This window comes from Dendronephthya gigantea, unplaced genomic scaffold (assembly GCF_004324835.1).
Source record: "Dendronephthya gigantea isolate DGI-Jeju-01 unplaced genomic scaffold, DenGig_1.0 000041F, whole genome shotgun sequence".
Classification (NCBI taxonomy): Eukaryota; Metazoa; Cnidaria; class Anthozoa; order Malacalcyonacea; family Nephtheidae; genus Dendronephthya; species Dendronephthya gigantea.
Window position 1 is genome coordinate 718,349 of NW_021163051.1, and position 12,500 is coordinate 730,848.

A 12,500-nucleotide genomic window follows, 5' to 3' on the forward strand; every position below is an offset into this window, starting at 1 on the left:
AACTGTTGAGAACAGATAGCTGGTAAATTGTTCAAGATTACTTCTAGGATGTCTATAGATAGCTGGTGAATTGTTCAAGATTACTTCTAGGATGTCTATATAGAACCCCACATATAATATTTTTGTGAGGTCCACAATCGATTTCAATCCAGAGAGATTCATATTCTAACGCAACTAGAGAAAACTCATTCCTAACTTTATAATTAATATTTTTATTTATAAAAAACCCTACACCCCCTGCATTGGTCATTGAGGGGGAGGATAAAAATTCATATCCTGGAATAGGATTACAAATGACCTGATCTACATCATCCTTTATTTTTGTCTCAGACAAGCCAATAATACTAAAACAATAATTCAAATCTGCTAATAAATTACACAGCTTGTCATAATTTGCTTGTAGACTCCTTATATTACAATGTATAGTGGAAAACAGTGATTTATTGGCCATTCTACTAATTTCTTGATTTGCATGGAAGTCATGTGGTGTATAATAATTAAAATTAATTCCTACGGGAAAGTAACTTTCAGTATCCAAGTCTAAATGATTTGGGATTTTATCCAGTTTAGATAAAATCTCAAATCTCGGTAAATCAACTAAATAATTATCAGTGACACTATCATGACAGAGACATCTTATATTAAATAACTCCTGAAAACAATTATCGTCAATTCCCATAAAGGGAAGGGCATCATGTTCATAGTAACTCATTATATATGATAAAGTTTGTAGAATTAATAATCCTATAATAAATTATATAACAGCTCATTATTTATAGCAAAGTATGTAGAATTAATAATTATATAGTAATATAGTAACTCATTAGATGTATAACAAAAGTATGTAGAGTTAATAATTAACATAGCTTCACTTAGCTTTATTTCTTTGTTCCATATGTTCTTCGGTAACATAAAATCCATAATGTAACTCAACTCGTAACTTTGATCAGATCTTTTTGATTATTTACAGTGATTGTAGGACTTTCTGGATCTTTACGGAGATAAATACGTCCATAAAACGTCCAGATAAATCTCTAGTTCAACTCCTTTTTTAACCTGAGGCATTGCTTGAATAATTCCTTATTATTTGGGCTCAGGCTCTCAACAATATAAACTTTATTCTCAGATCGTCTCGATAATAAGAGATCTTTAGTCGACTTATCTCTTAATTTTATCCTTTCTTTATACAGTTGGTCTCTTAAATCTCTTCGTACAAATTTCACAATTATTCGAGGAACAGAATTAATAGGATTTTGACTTTGACTTGTTGCTGTGCTATAAGTTGACTTAGGTTTTGGTAACCGATGGCTTACCGAGATATAATTCCTCTCTATTTTGACTCCTGCGAGTCGACCAACTTTTATTACCAGGTCATTAGTATCTTCGCCTTCTGTCTCGGGGACACCAGCTATTTCCAAACAATCCCTTCGAGTATATTGCTCGAGACTGTTCGTAATTTCCCTCTGTGTTTCTAGGTTATTCCTCAAACTAAGAACTTCTGCTTTCAATTGTTTATTTTCTTGAATAACAGTATTGGTTTTTGATCGTAGCCCCTCTATTTCTTTAACTACTTCCTCATATTTATCACTCATAAATTTAACTGATTCTGTGAGACTTTCAAGTTGATCAGTTATTGGCTTAAGCTTCCGATCTAGAATTGATTCTAGAGCTTCTATAGTAATCGCACCGCTTCTTGTAGACATCCTTTCCATAATACAAACACAATAAACACAAAATATATGTAAAAAACATAGATTTAATTCAAGAATCTGCCCTAAAATAAAATTTGAGCAGAGCTTGAGAATTTGTCGCCATCTTGGTTGACCTCGTGTTCCCGAGTCTAGTCACTAGTCTTGGTATACAGTAATTGAAATTTTAAAATAATAGCTTAGGGTTTAGAGATAATTTAAAGTTTCACAGCATCATGATCTGAATAATAAACACTGACGACATCATTCTCAATTATTTGAACTGCTGTTGATCTGATGTAAACATGATCCAATAGGCTTCCAAAAGATACAAATGTCAACTTCGCTACAATTTGAACATAATTCAAAGACTCCATTAATGATTTAAGATGTTCAACTTGATTATCATTAAAGCAATTCATATTAAAATCCCCAAGAACTACATCAACTGTACTACTTGTGAGGAGATACCTTAAACGTTCTATGTATTGTGAGACATTAGAGTTCTGTTTTCGGTAGAGGAGAAGAACATTTTGTGTCCCATTAGAGATGTTGTTGACCACTTCACATTCATTGCATTTAGTGAAGGGAAATATTTAAAATCTCTGACATCAACAGTATTTCTTGAGCAGATTGCAATACTTGAATACTTATCACTGACATGGTCTTGGCGATAGAGTCTAAAGGGACTAAGGGTATCAATATTTCCATTGTCACAATCAGATGGAACCAACTGAGTTTCAGTAAGGGCTGTAACATCACTAGTAAAAAGTCTTGAATCACATTTAATATCAATGCAATGTTTTTTAAGAGATCTGATATTTAAAAGTGTTATGGTTACAGCTTCACTATCATGTTGCAAGGTAGTGACTGGATGACAAACAATAGACTCTTTCCTCAGTCTCTCATATTCTTCAAGAACTTTTGGATTTCTTTTGATATCTTTACTTGCAATCTCCCCTAAAATATACAGACCTTGTATAGAGGTTGCTCTGCTTGAGGCAACATAAATTTGTCCATAGTTAAATGCTCTCTGTTTTACTAACTCAGTGGTGACTACCACTTGATCAAGTGTTAAACCTTGAACTTTATGTACAGTACATGCCCAAGCTAGTGTCACAGAAAATTGCACTCTCTGTATTTTTGGAGATGATGGTTTACCTGGCCTAATTTTCGTCTTTGCCAACACAGGTTCAATTAAGACAACTTGATGTTCTCTTGCCAACACATTGCGAGTGGCATTTAAAAGATTTTTACCAGCATTTGGATCATCAAATTTAATGTAAAGAACAGTTGGTTTCTGGTTAATTGGATTAACATCAACTTTAAAGACAGTTCCCATTTTTCCATTGATAAGTCTATCTGCAATGCTAATATTAGTTGTGAGCAACACTCTGGCACCTTGTTTAATATGAATTTCCAAATCAAGTCCACCTGTTTCAGATCGTTTTCTTGCTAGAACTCTATCAATATCTTGTTTCTTGACATTTGGTGGGAATTGGTCTTTAGCCTTTAGAATAAACAATGGTCCAGAAAGTTCTTGCAATTTCTCATTGTTGTGCTTGTCAACTGGTTTTCTGTGCAAATATGGAGTGCATGTGATGGATAATTAGGGTCATCTGGAGATATTGATCTTTATTGGATTGCCTTTATATTATTTTTGTATCTGCGCGCTCTGCGCTCGCAGATACAATGCTATCGGGTTTGAAAGTTTGTTAGGTTAGTTTTTTTGTCCGCAGCCAATGAGGGACGACGTACTTAAACAGCAGCCAATTGACCAACGTTTTATATCCGTATGCATTTTTATGCGACAAAAGTGAACAAAACCGTTCAATCAGTATTTGTGGATACAAAATGGCCGCAGCGAAAATCGAAAGGTGGATTTGGATTTTTAATTGCTACTTGGTTGCAAAATTCGCGTATAAATAATGTTGAAATAAATTATAAGAGTTGAGTAGGCTGGTATTCGTTCAACTATTTTACTTTATTTGCCTGGGGTCTCGGCGGTCGAGCGAAATATGTATGTTATCTGGTTTCATATTATTGAATTTTTTTAAACAGTATTCAAGCATAAAATTATTCAGAGACAATTTTATAATGTATTTTAAGCACCTAACCATGTCGTTAACTTTTATAATTATCACATTTCAATATGATATAATATATATTTTTATATTTTTGTTGCTGAATACTTGTAGAGTATCCCAAAAGAAATAAGCTAGGCGTACAATAATCATGTATTTTACTCAAAAATTAAGACCCTATGAACCTCTAAAGTTTGCCTTATAAAACCTGCCTTAATTTGAAGATTGATTTGCCTTATTGGAACCTGTAGAATTTGAAAGAAGCCTGCTTTTTCAATTTCCTGCAAATTAAAATTCTGTTTGCAATCAGGCAACTACTATCAGTGCATAATTTGACAAATTTAGCTTGTATGAAAATCAGATGTTCAAAGGATGAGTTGTGACATATTTTTTTTAGCATGTCATATGGTTAGTCAATTTACATCTAATTCTAGTCATGCAAACTAAACCTGTCTAGTATGTATTTGCACTTTAATTAATGTGTCAATTGCAGTGTTTACACCACAAGCCTAGGCCTGCTCATATATGAATATACCTCAATAAGTATCCAAATATTACCATGCATAAAGTCACCAATAAAACAAAATAGCAACATGTATAAGTTATGTTAGTCCTATAACTATAACCAATTTTTATAGTTATTTATCTAAATTTTAATGCCCCAATTTCAGTTTATTTATACAACACAATTCTAAAACTGCATGGAACTGAAAATTCCTGCTGTATTTCAGCATTGTCTGCAGTTTCTGCAAATTCCATTGGTGACCTATAAGGCTATATTCTTTTCGAGCAAAACAGGTGATTTAACCATTATACTCCGGCCTGCCCATTGAAGTGCAATGAACACGAACTTAACTGTGTCAGGTTGTATTGACATTATATACTGTCTCATTTCATTAATATATTTCACCTGCCATATATAATGTGGACTATAAAGGAATAAAAGAATAATCCTATCAGCAATAGTATTTAGGGTGTGGATCCAGCACTAGTGCACTAATATGTATGACACAAGAAAACTGCTAGAAAAACCACTTTGTAATGCAAATTAGTGTACTAGCGCTGGATCCACCCCTGATGGTATTGGTATGGATTACCTCATTTGGTGGTATATTCTAAAAAAATTACTAATAAAATTCACTTGTTACATATTGTTGGCACTAATTATATGTAAAAGGTCGTCACATGAATGTGTACGTTAATGTGTAAGTAAAGCCAGTTTTTCACTAGCAATATTTTTCGCGCGAAGCGAATTTATTCCTTTGTATTTGAGTAATAGACCTTTTCAGCTTACATGCAAATAACCCATTTCAGATGTTGTAACCATAGAATAGCGAATAAAACTTAACTATCTTTGTAGCTACCCATTGTATTGATAGCCGCCATCTTCGTGTTGCCGTCCTATATGCTTAAAAGTCTTTAACGTACTTGCCCCACGCAGATACATGTACGCTTAGCGTACCTATTTTTTGTTTGTGTGGCAGTTCTTACTCTGTTAAGAAGTTCAATAAATGCTTTATCATTTCTTTGTCTCATGATTTCAACAAGCTCTATCATTTGAAATACTCTCCATGGATGGCATAAATTATAAATATTATTCCTGTAAGTATCAAAAACAAATTTCTTACATATTGGTGGTAGTTGACAAAGCTCATCTACAACTATAATAGAGATTCTAGCAAATAACATAGAACTTGGTGTACCGAATATATCTTTCAATCTTTGGTGGATATGAAGTAAAGTTGTATTTCTCACCATAGAAATTTCATCTATTACAATAAGTTTTAACTCAGACAATGTTAATCTTAATTGTGTCTTCTTTTGGTCGGACAATGGTGGTACAATATCACCAGCTTCTTTAGGGATAGCAAGACCAATATTAATTGTGGTTCCATCAATATTTATTGCAGCTACACCAGTTGGTCCCATGAGCAGTACAGTTGGTAACTCAAGGTTAACTGGAGGGTGTCTAAATGTCTTAACTGCTGTGTACTATATTGTCTTAATGACATGACTTTTTCCAGCACCACCACTTCCAGTCAAGAACAGATAGATTGGGTCTATGTCAACTGGCTTTGGACTGTTTAAGTTCTTCATTTTATTGCAACACCATGAGAGGAATATATCATATGCAAGACGCTGTTGTTTAAGGATCTGATATTTTGACGTAAAACATCATCAGATATCTGAGTTGGTTGGTGGTATGTTGCTATGGCTCCAGGTGTGGACTCATTACATTGTGCTGGGTCAAGATGTTATGGAATCTGTTGATTGAATTATTCATTTTGGTTTACATTGTCTGGCATCTCATCTAGCATATCTGAATTCTCCTGGTCATTAAACAGTGCTAATAGTTTCAGTTCCAAAAGTGTTTGCATCAAAAATATACGCACGTAAAAACTAGGTAGTTTTTTGGGACCCTGTAACTTGAAATTAAAGCTATAAATTTTCTTTGACAACATAAAAATAGCATCTTATATTACAAAAGAATGCATTAGGACAGCGACTGCAACTTGTAACTACATGCAGACTAGTGTGTGAACCCGACAGTAAGAACCTTTTTCAGTCTCTACCACAAAAGGACCGCCATGTATGCACCATTAATTTGTACACCGTAACTACAATTTTTTTTATAAATTGAGAAACTTTGTCCTACATTGTGTAAACAAAATAATACAAGGTATGCATCTATTACCCTTTTCAGCCTCTTTTTGCGCTTGAAAAGCTAAGAATCGCCAATAACTTCATGCTTTGTGTTTTGATGTCAAAATGTCACTTTTTTTGTTCTCGTAGAATATGTACCTAGTTGAGACCCTATAAAATCACTTTGACCCAGTTTCAGAGGGTCATTTTTATATATTTCACACAATAAATCAACTAACTGTGCACTTATCACATTTTCCAACATCGTCTTATATTAAAAAAGTAAAATTATCATAAAAAACTGTGTGCGTTGTATTTTTTGCTAAACCGAGTGTTGCCATTGTTTTCTTCGAAGTATGTGCCTATTAAATTTACTTTAGGCAAGTTTTAGAGCCCATTTAAAGATAGTTTAAACAAAACACAATAAACTGTTAACTTATTGCTTTCACTAACATATTCTTTGCGTTATTGAAGCTACAAATCACCAAATAACTGCGTGCGTTGTCTTTTTGCTGAGAAGTGTCTCCATTGTTGTTTTCGAAAATGGAGTTCTACATGAGCCCGCAAAATATGCCGGCCGTATCATGGAGAGCGCACGCGAAAACAATAGCGTTTCCAGTCCCTGTCTTCTGGATTGTCTATGATCTGATAGACTTCTCCCATTTGATTGGTTCTTGTTCCCTCAATGGTAGAGGTAGTGGAAGTGAAACCTCGCTATTGATTAAATGTACATTTCTTGTAAATTTTATTTATAGTGTACTAATGAGTTTCTAACAGAAATGAGTAATTAACAGAAATAAGTAATTAACAGAAATAGTTCCTAATATAACAGGTACACCTAAATGTGGAGTGAAAGCTGGAAGACAGAGGCAAAATGAGACAATTGCAGCAGCTAGTCCCATACATGGGGGCAACCCTGAGGATTTGAAACCTGCAACCATTGGGATGTTGGAGACCCTGGAAAAAAGTGCAAGGAGAGTGATGTTGTTGGATGGAGTGAGGAAGAGCAAGCTACTTAAAGAGAAGGTTTTTTCCAAGATTTATAAAGAAAATGTTCATTTGTTTGAGAATTCTAATTCAAATATGCTTAGGCTTAGTTTATTATAGTGAAGAGGTAATGGGTAAGGAAAAGTGTAAATCACTATACAAAAGTAGTTAATATATGCAAGTGCCTGGAAAAAAGGGGTCTGTACGTATTAAGGTTGCCGCCAACTGTTCTGCCCCAAGGCTTGTCCCTTATCACAGGTTGATGGCTTACATCAAGTGGCAGCGAATTATGTCGAACCCGTCCGCGGAAGATGCCACACAGTCTCGGAAGTTACCTGTTTGCAAAGTTAACACGACTTTTTCAGGCGTTGAGGATTTCCCGTTGTTTTGGGAAAGGTATGCATTGAATTGTGACATTAATGTATCGAACGGTTACTGGGCCACGGCTGCGGAACAAGCCCAACAATTTGCCCGTTTATTAACAGGTGATGCTTTTAAGCATTATGTTTCTCTACCTACTGGCACGAAAGAGGAACACTTTTATATGCTGCATTTAAATCAAAGTATGATGCACCTTCCAGTGAATATACATATCGTCAACAAGTTCACGACTTACAACGTGTAAGCAATGAACCTTTGTCTGAATTTGCCTATCGTGTAGAAAATCTTGTGAATAAGGCTTATCCGACCTCGCACGAAAAACAGTCTCGTATTTTGGATGCATTTGTTGCTGGTGTCGACAAGAAACTCGCAGAGAAATACTACGAAGTTGAAGGTAAGAAACCTGATGTGTCACTTCGTGAACTCATTGCATTTTTTGAACGTTTTGAACGCATTTGGAAGATTCCCCATGATTCACAAGTTTGTGGTGCACAAGCCTCATCATCAAATACACCTTCACGATTTGATGATCTCAGCCAGCAGATTTGTGCATTACAAGCTCAAGTGGCCAGTCTGAACACTCGGGCTAACCGTGGTAGGAAGAGAGGTTATAGTGGTCTGCAAAATTCTAGGAATGACAGACCACGATCTCAATGTCAGAAAGAATGTTATTACTGTTTTTCTAATAGTCACTTTTGGAGTGATTGTAGTGTTCGAAGGCGAGAAAATCCTTCATGGACACCGCAATGGATGAACAATCAAAATTAGTTTAGCCGTGAAAGGGGGTCACTGGCTAATAACTACCAGGGAATTTCCCCAGGGCAGTCACAACAATGGCAACATAACCAAAGCCGGTTTGCACGCGGAGCATCAGCAGATTATCCGCCTGATTTAAACATGTGAGGCCGGGGGGGGTTCACCCGGCAAAATTCCAAGGCCTACTTCATTCCTAGGCCTAATGTTTCAGCTGTGACATTTTCTACAGCACCATTTGTTTGAGGTGAATTTGTTAACCAGCACGAAGAAGTAAGTTTTCTCTTTGATAGTGGAAGTGACTTGAGCTTGATTAGCACTGACAAAGTACATAAACAAACATTAAATAAACTACAGCAACTTGGTGTTAAACCAAGATCAATACAAGGCACACCTCTGACATATCATGGTTTTCTCGAACTTGATGTTTGCATTGGAAACAAAACCATTAGAAACCAGACATTTCATATTGTCGACAATCTTGTTTGTCCATTTGTTGCTGGCATTGACCTTATTTCCAGTCTTGGTCCGATGTACATTGAGTGGGGATTGGGGACAGTATGTTTACAGCAGGGAGGTACCTTTAGGTTGTCCCATTAGTATGGACCACCGAAAAGTTTAGTTGATAGTCCTGTATGTATGGAAAGCCATCCAATCTTGACCCGTGTGTCAAAGAACATTACAATTCCTGCTTTTAGTGAAGCGACTGTTAGAGTGAAAGCTAGTTTTACAGGAGAAGGTAGTTTTGAACCTCAATTGGCAGCTCGACATGACTATCTTGGTGCTGCAAGAGGAATCTTCTCAACCGTAGATGGGCATTTTATTATTCGTGTTACAAATACAGACCCCTCACCAGTTACTTTATACCGTGGTGAAACAATTGGCAAAGTAAGCTCGAATTTTTCAGTTCTTCATAAATACGGTTACTCTGCTGTCAAGCCTAATATTTCGCGATTATCAAAGCTAGACAAAACACTTAACATTGATTCTCGGCTTCCAAATGACAAGCAACAAGACATACGAAATCTTGTTGAGGAATTTAATGATATTTTTTGGTTAGCTGGTGATTCCCTTTTAGTGATGTCATCACTCATAGTATACCAACAGGAGATTCTCCTCCTGTTGCTTCGCGACCTCAACGTTATTCTCTACAAGAGTGTGCTGAAATTGATAAAGAAGTGCAGAGACTTATTGACACTGGTGTTGTTAGCCCATGTAACTCACCATGGGCTTCACCAATAGTTCTGGTGCAACAACATGGTAGAACCAGAATGTGTATCGATTATCGACGTGTGAATGCATTGACAGCAGGACAACACTGGCCTTTACCAAACATTGAGGAATGTGTCAATGCCTTGCATGGAGCTACTTATTTCAGCACTATTGATTTGAAATCTGGATACGATCAGATGGCACTTTCTGACGCAGATAAAGATAAGACTGCCTTTCTTACAAGTTCAGGTCAATTCCGATTTGAACGAGGGACACCGTTTGGACTTATGGGTGCCCCTTTCTCCTTTCAAAGGCTGATGTCAGCAGTGTTTGCAGAACTACAGTGGGAGAGTGCTATTGCTTACTTGGACGATGTTATTGTTCATAGTAAAACCTGGGAAGAGCATTTAGACAAGCTTAGAATAGTTTGTCAACGATTTAGAGATCACAACCTAACATTGAACCCTGAGAAATGCCAATTTGGTCATCGAGAATTCCATTTCCTTGGTTTGTATATTAGTGGTGACGGGATTCGGCCTAATCCAGAGAAAATTGATGCTATTCGAAAGTTGCCCTCTCCCACCACGCTAAAGGAACTGCGTGGGGTGTTAGGTTCCCTGTCATACTTTCGACGTTTCATACCTAACTTTGCAGATACAGCAAAACCATTATATCGTTTGCTTGAAAAGCAGAACATAGGGAACAAACATTTCCAATGGTCCTCTCAATGTGAGGAAGCCTACAAAAGGTTGAAGGAACAACTGTGCCAAGCACCAGTCCTAGCCTTTCCAAACTTTAACAAACCGTTTATCCTCACCACAGATGCTTCCTTGGTCAGGATGGGTGGTGTCTTGACACAGAATACTGTTGAAGGAGAGAGACCGATTGCATTTTTCTCCCGAACACTGAACAAGGCAGAACAGAACTATCCAACCCACAAAAGAGAGCTTTTAGCTATCGTGAGCGCAATCAAGCATTTCCGCCTTTATCTACAAGGCCAGTTTCTCGTTAGGACTGACCACAAGGGATTAACTTGGCTATATTCGCAGACAAACATCACAAATCGACGCCTTGCTGCATGGTTGATGTACATTCAACAGTACGACTTTGATGTAGAATACATACCTGGTACTGATGCAAAGATGGCAACAGCAGATTTGTTAAGTCGTCAAGGGCACAATGCAAGAGTCCAAGGGTTACAAACGAATGAAGCGCAGAATCTGGGTGAAGGAACCCCTCAGATAACATCGATCTTCGAAGCTGACGAGTTTCGCCTCTGTCAGTTGGAAGATCAAGCCTTATTCGATGTGCGGTCTGCACTTGAGAATGGTTTAGACACTGTGGTCTCAGAGGACGCTGAGGCTCATGAAATATTCCGTCAAAAAGGAAAGTTAGTCATTGGGCAAGATGGAATCCTTTACATTAAGAATTTCCATGGGCGGAATAAATGTAGAAAACAAGTGCTGGTGCCCAAACTCCTACGCCGCAAGATTCTGAGTCAGTGCCATAATTCATTGCTGAGTGGTCACTTTGGACGGGATAGAACATTAGAACGCGTTCGTGACAGTTGTTTCTGGCCTTCGATGACGCAAGATGTGAGTACTTGGGTACGTGGATGTAATGAATGCAACTGCAGCAAATTACCAACCAAACCTCAAGTAGCTCCGTTACAACCGCATCACATTCCAGAACGCCCCTTTTACAAGATAGCAGTTGATTTTTGTGGCCCTTATGTTGAAACCTCTCGCGGCCACAAGTACGTACTGCAAGTCCAGGATCTCCTTACCCAATACATCATGTTTATTCCTAACGCTGACCAGATGGCAATTACAGTAGCCAGAGCTGTGGTAGACAGATGGATTTGTCAGTTTGATATTCCTCGTGTGCTCTTAAGTGACCATGGTCCTGCTTTTGAGTCAAATCTATTCAAAAGTGTGTGCGAGGAGTTAGGGATTGAGAAGGTATATAGTACGCCGTATCATCCTCAGGCAAACGGTCAGGTGGAAAGACAGAATTGTACTGTCAATCAGAGTCTTACAACACTTGTCAACGACAATAGAGACAACTGGGACATACTCTTGCCGAAGGTAGCGTTCGCATTCAACACTACTTCTCAAACAACTACACAGATGTCGCCGTTCAAGCTTGTGTTTCATTCTTCCCCTCGAAGACCTGACTCAATGTTGGTTCGGCACGGGGAGGACAAAGTCAAAGATGACCCCGATTATATGCCACATGCTGAAACACTTTCTGATCAACAAGGAGACATAGTGAAACGCAACACTAAGAAGTGGGAAAAGGTGTATCAAGCAGTTCGTCGCCGTATCAAAAATGCGCAAGAGAAAAGGGCCAAAAACCAAGCAAGATGTAATCATCCTTTTCATCCATATAAACCAGGCGACCGAGTAAGGAAGAAAAACCATACCATGGTACAAGGTTCTTCAAAACTGTCCAAACCAATCAAACCAGATGTTTATGTGATTCGACGAAAGTTGGGTGATGTTAACTACGAAATTATACTCGAAGACAACAGCAGTAAGGAATCGGAACTTGTCCATCATAACCAGCTCGTTAAGGTTCACAAACAAAAGCTTCGGTATGAATGCGAACTTGAATCTGAAGACGAAGGTGATGATCTTCTTGATGAAGAGAACATTGAAAAAACTGCATGTAATCCATTAAGAAAAAGTAAAAGACAGCAAAATCCTGTAAACGTTTTGCAGGTGCAACCAGACAAGAAAACATACTTAAG